The following is a 6,341-nucleotide window of genomic DNA, read 5'->3' as shown; positions in this document are numbered from 1 at the left end:
CTATTTTATATGTATTACTATGTAAAATATTTGTATCAAATTGTTTTAAATAGATGTTCCTTTCTCTTCATAGTGTATCTGTTACAACCATTATTATTATTATTATTATCATACTGTCTTTATTTTACTTTTTTCATTTTATTTTGTTCAAGCTATTACCAATGAGTGGGGCAATGACAGATCATTGTTCCACAAAAAAATGTGAGCATTGCGGTTTTTTACATTTTGTATATGCGCTGTGTTATATTGAATTGTCTACGCTCAATAAAAAGAGAAACAAAAAAAGTTGTAAAATATAATATTTTACTATATTTTACTTTATACCTTTTTTTTTAATTGACATTTTGACTCCCATCAACTGTCAAAGTAGTAAGCGGGATCAATGATCTGATTGGCTGAACTAATATTAATACGAGTGAACAGATGATCCAAGAAGTTAAGGAAATGTTTACTAAAATTTGACTAAATATACTAATAGTACATTTTGAGAACTAACACCTGAAATCTGACCTGCATATAAAGCATCAGTAAGGTACTTTCTTTTAAAATCCTCGCAGTGCAATCCAATGGTTACAATGAGCTAAACAGCACCACAGCAGCATCTCATGAATAATATGAGCAGGTAGATAAGTGTATGTATCAGTCATGTTCTCTAAATTATTTGTTGGCTATAGTTGACTCTTGGGTATCCACGAACAGCATTTATGAGCAGAAATCCAGCATGGATTATCTAAAAAGGCTTTAGATGAGATGAGATCAATGCCAGTTTGCCTTTTTTTTTTTTTAAAGCTGGTACATACAAATCCTTCAAAATCCATGTACACGACTTCTCCTGGGGATACAGCGGTTAATTATGCATCAGCCAGGCACAGTTTGCAGCTTGTCTCCTGCCACTCAGTGAATTTCAATCAATATACGCAGCAGCAGCAAGATGCACACCAACTACCGCTGCCTATGGGCCTTGTACTCAAAGTAGTCCTAACGTGATCGAGATGATGCAGAATCAAAATAGACAGGAAAAAAAAACATACAAAAAAAAGGCCTTTGGTTAAATGACATTACTACAATACATGTTCATTTCAAGCAAATCATATTGTTAACAGTGTGGTTACATCAGATCAAATTTGCATGCAACAATAATAGCTTTATGGTAAATGAACTGAAGCAGAATTGTAAATGTTGAAATAAAGTTGACTACAGTACAGTTTATTGTTTCAAAAATGACATTTTTATTTACATTGGTTCCACGCAATTTAAAATCGTTAAATTAATCCAAACATGAAAGCAAATTTGTTTGGAACGGTTTGAACTTTACCAGGAGCATTACGGCCACTGAAAAGTAAAAAAAAAGAAAAAAAAAAAAGGAAGAAAACTTACAAACCCCGTTTCCATATGAGTTGGGAAATTGTGTTAGATGTAAATATAAACGGAATACAATGATTTGCAAATCCTTTTCAACCCATATTCAATTAAATGCACTACAAAGACAACATATTTGATGTTCAAACTCATAAACTTTATTTTTTTTTTGCAAATAATAATTAACTTAGAATTTCATGGCTGCAACACGTGCCAAAGTAGTTGGGAAAGGGCATGTTCACCACTGTGTTACATGGCCTTTCCTTTTAACAACACTCAGTAAACGTTTGGGAACTGAGGAAACACTTTTTTTAAGCTTCTCAGGTGGAATTCTTACCCATTCTTGCTTGATGTACAGCTTAAGTTGTTCAACAGTCCGGGGGTCTCCGTTGTGGTATTTTAGGCTTCATAATGCGCCACACATTTTCAATGGGAGACAGGTCTGGACTACAGGCAGGCCAGTCTAGTACCCGCACTCTTTTACTATGAAGCCACGTTGATGTAACACGTGACTTGGCATTGTCTTGCTGAAATAAGCAGGGGCGTCCATGGTAACGTTGCTTGGATGGCAACATATGTTGCTCCAAAACCTGTATGTACCTTTCAGCATTAATGGCCCCTTCACAGATGTGTAAGTTACCAATGTCTTGGGCACTAGTACACCCCCATACCATCACAGATGCTGGCTTTTCAACTTTGCGCCTATAACAATCCGGATGGTTCTTTTCCTCTTTGGTCCGGAGGACACGACGTCCACAGTTTCCAAAAATAATTTGAAATGTGGACTCGTCAGACCACAGAACACTTTTCCACTTTGTATCAGTCCATCTCAGGCCCAGCGAAGCCGACAGCGTTTCTGGGTGTTGTTGATAAACGGTTTTCGCCTTGCACAGGAGAGTTTTAACTTGCACTTACAGATGTAGCGACCAACTGTAGTTACTGACAGTGGGTTTCTGAAGTGTTCCTGAGCCCATGTGGTGATATCCTTCACACACTGATGTTGCTTGTTGATGCAGTACAGCCTGAGGGATCGAAGGTCACGGGCTTAGCTGCTTACGTGCAGTGATTTCTCCAGATTCTCTGAACCCTTTGATGATATTACGGACCGTAGATGGTGAAATCCCTAAATTCCTTGCAATAGCTGGTTGAGAAAGGTTTTTTTAAACTGTTCAACAGTTTGCTCACGCATTTGTTGACAAAGTGGTGATCCTCGCCCCATCCTTGTTTATGAATGACTGAGCATTTCATGGAATCTACTTTTATACCCAATCATGGCACCCACCTGTTCCCAATTTGCCTGTTCACCTGTGGGATGTTCCAAACAAGTGTTTGATGAACATTCCTCAACTTTATCAGTATTTATTGCCACCTTTCCCAACTTCTTTGTCACGTGTTGCTGGCATCAAATTCTAAAGTTAATGATTATTTGCAAAAGAAAAAATGTCATCAGTTTGAACATCAAATATGTTGTCTTTGTAGCATATTCAACTGAATATGGGTTGAAAAGGATTTGCAAATCATTGTATTCCGTTTATATTTACATCTAACACAATTTCCCAACTCATATGGAAACAGGGTTTGTACAATAACAAACAAGTTACGTTTAAAACACATGTTTTTGGAATATTACACATTAAATAAATATAGTTTACTATAATAGAAAACTAGAAGATGTGAGATGCTGTATACTGTATGTACATTATATATTTACATAATTTACTTATTTATTTTTCATTAGTGGTAGTTTTGTTTTTTAGTTTCAAACAAGTCTGCGACCATTTTATTATATTTTTATTATAATAGATACTTGTTAAAATACATTTATGGTTGATGAAAGCAATGTGTGACACCACCAGCAATTGCGAGGCTAACATTAGAGTGTTTTTATTTAAAAACAAAACAACGGAAAGATGGAAGCGAGCATGCAAACACTCCAAGACAACAATACCAAATATAATATGCTTTGCAGCAAGCACAGAGTTCAGAGCCAAGATAAGTAAGCCCATGACTAACCCACTGACTAAATGTTTGAGTTTACAAAGAGTCTTTAAAAGGTTAAAATTTGTTAAAAATTATGTCAAAATGTTTTATATTTTTGACTGAAAATGTATTAAAATCCATATAAATGTCTGTCAATTGCAATGTGTTTAAGTAAAAAAAAAAAATGTGTCAAATGCTGTTTAAATAAATGTGAATTGCAAAGAGTTCATTACAAAGCTGCTAACTAATTGCATACATTTTTGAAATCAAGTTGTTGTGAATCAAGTCCCACCATTAATATTATATAATAATAATATATAATGTTTTTCCTTTCAATGTGGTCGTAATATGCCTTTGTAGCTATGATATGCGAAACAATTATGGTACACACATTAAAACATTGCATTTAAAACAGGAGTCATGCATGCAATCCTTAACTAAACACTTGGAACGTCACATTGTAATATTCATATTTAACTGTGATTTCGCATAGAATATCTTTAGATGAATTAAATGGAATTCTTTATTATGCTTGAAGAGGATAATGGTGGCATTGTTTGACGCCTAAGTACTAGGATAAACATGTCTTTTCAGCCTAATTAAAAACCAAAAACAACTTTGTGTCTTCTGTTGTAACTCTGTACAGAATTAACTTTAATTACCTAAAGACAATTTGTGACAATTTTGCATGCAGACTCACATGCTGCATAACAAGAAGCACAGAAGGTAAACATAGTTAGCATAAACATATTAGCCATGTTTCATTCATAGGAAAGGTACGATGAAAGGTGAAAGGTACGATACGACTACGGGTATTGAATATGCATGTACTCATTTTAGTACACAGACTCTGAAAGCTTCAGGCTTTTTTTTAATTATATATGTGCTAATGTACATGCTATTCATCCTGTTTCCTATGATTTTGTCTGTATTGTGAAGGCCAAGATAGTAAAATCCGTCTGTCCTTGGTCCTTTTCTTTCATGTCTGTCTTTGGTCCTTTCCTTTTCTTCCATCAGCACAGCCCCGTCATATCTATCAAGGACAATAAATAGTATGAACAACATTGTTAGTGATTTGAGCACACAAACATCAATAGATAACATTTGTGTGTGGACTCACTGAAAAACATACGATTTGGAATAATAATTTAAAGGATAAACGTAAAAAATACACTATGGAGAGAATAAAATCATTCAATCGTGAGAATAAGATCATTATTTTATGAGAAAAAACATTGCAATATAAGATTATACAAATATAACTCCCTGAGGAAAATAGTGATAAAACATGTTTTTGATTGTTATATCTATATATCATATCCAACATTTTTAGTAATACATGTTTTTATCACACCTCTAAGATATAAATATACTATTACTATGATGACAATACAGTTATCAAATTATGAGAATAATATAATTCTATGAGAAAAATCATATGGTATGAAAATTATCTAACTATAACTGTCTGGAATAACAGTGATAAAACATTTTCTTTTAGATTATATTTACAAATTATATCCAACTATTTAATATTAAATGTTTTCATCATCAATTAGAAACATACAGGATTACTATGATGAGAATAATGTCATTAAATCATAAGAATAAGGTCATAATTGGAGTCGGCTCTCTTGGTTGCTTTGTTGGGTCTGCTCCTGTCTCTGGCCATGCTCCCCCCATGCCAGCAGACGATGGTGTGGAACACCGCAGAGGCCACCACAGTGTTTATGTTTTTTTTATTTTTTTTATTTTTTCGTAGCTTTATGCAGAAATGGCTGGTTGCATCAGATCTGCACTTTTAATGTCTTTAATGTCCTTTGTGTTCTGTGATGTTTCCCTCTTACACACATGCTTATGTGTGCTATGGCTATGATGTTTTTTCCCCTTGGCCTCAGTCTGGACCCCCTCTCCAGGGGCCCAGGCTTAGACTGATTTTTTTTTCTTTCTCATCCACCCCCCTCCCTAGCGTTTACCTGTTTCTCAACTTTTTTGTAAGGGCCGCCAGAAGTTGGCAGACCCGTCAGCGATCCTGTTCTGTCTCCCTGTAATGTTTGTCTGCTCTTGAGTGGGATTGAGTTCAAAATCGTAATTTCCCCTCGGGGATTAATAAAGTTTTTCTGATTGTGATTCTGATAGAGAGTGGTGAGGACGGCGGAAAAGATCATCAGGACTCCTCTTCCTCCTATCCAGGAGATCGCAAAAAACCGCTGCCTGACCAGGGCTCAGAAAATTTGCAAAGACTCCTCCTACCCCCACCAAAGACTGTTTTCACTGCTGGACTCTAGAAAGAGGTTCCGCAGCCTCCGAAGCAGAACCTCCAGGTTCTGCAACAGCTTCTTCCCTCAAGCCGTAAAACTCTTGAACGCATCATAATTAAATTATCCCCTCAACTCCCCCCACAATGGATTAACTCGCTGGAATAAAAAAGACAATATAACACGCATCCATAAACGTGGACGCATGTGAAAAAATGCAATATATTTATCTGTACAGTAATCTATTTCTTTATTTATATATATTTATTTATTTTATATATATATTATTTATATTTATTTATTTATTTATTTATATATGCACCTTATTGCTTTTTTTTTTATCCTGCACTACCATGAGCTTATGTAACGAAATTGCGTTCTTATCTGTGCTGTAAAGTCCAAATTTGAATGACAATAAAGAGGAAGTCTAAGTCTAAGTCTAATTCATAATTTTATGATAAAAACAAGGTGTGATATTACGATACGACTAAAAAGGAAGAAACAATGGTGACTAAACAAAACGTGTGACAATATGTATAGCCTACATTATTTCTATGTTTTAATATACATATATTGATTTTTTTTTCAACACTATCAGCATGAAAAGTTTGATGTGATTGTTTTTCTGTTCTTAAGAAATAGCAACACAAACTGAAAAAATTATTTACCGTATTTTTCGGACTATAAGTCGCAGTTTTTTTGATAGTTTGGCCGGGCTCCAATGCGACTTGTATATGGTTTTTC

General features: G+C 34.8%; 1 protein-coding gene across 2 annotated transcripts in view; it reads right to left on the bottom strand.

Moving 5' to 3' along the window:
* Positions 1 to 3,225: 3,225 nt before the first annotated feature.
* LOC133610080 (urotensin-2 receptor) overlaps positions 3,226 to 6,341 on the bottom strand; it is a 117,628-nt gene continuing 114,512 nt past the window's right edge. For both annotated transcript variants that reach the window (XM_061966137.1, XM_061966140.1), the window contains one exon: positions 3,226 to 4,372. The gene's annotated coding sequence lies outside the window, so the exon portion shown is untranslated. The remainder of the gene's footprint in view (positions 4,373 to 6,341) is intronic.

This window comes from Nerophis lumbriciformis, linkage group LG11 (genome assembly GCF_033978685.3).
Source record: "Nerophis lumbriciformis linkage group LG11, RoL_Nlum_v2.1, whole genome shotgun sequence".
NCBI lineage: Eukaryota > Metazoa > Chordata > Actinopteri > Syngnathiformes > Syngnathidae > Nerophis > Nerophis lumbriciformis.
The sequence above is the reverse complement of the archived record's forward strand: the minus strand, read 5'-3'. Positions and strand labels throughout refer to the sequence as shown.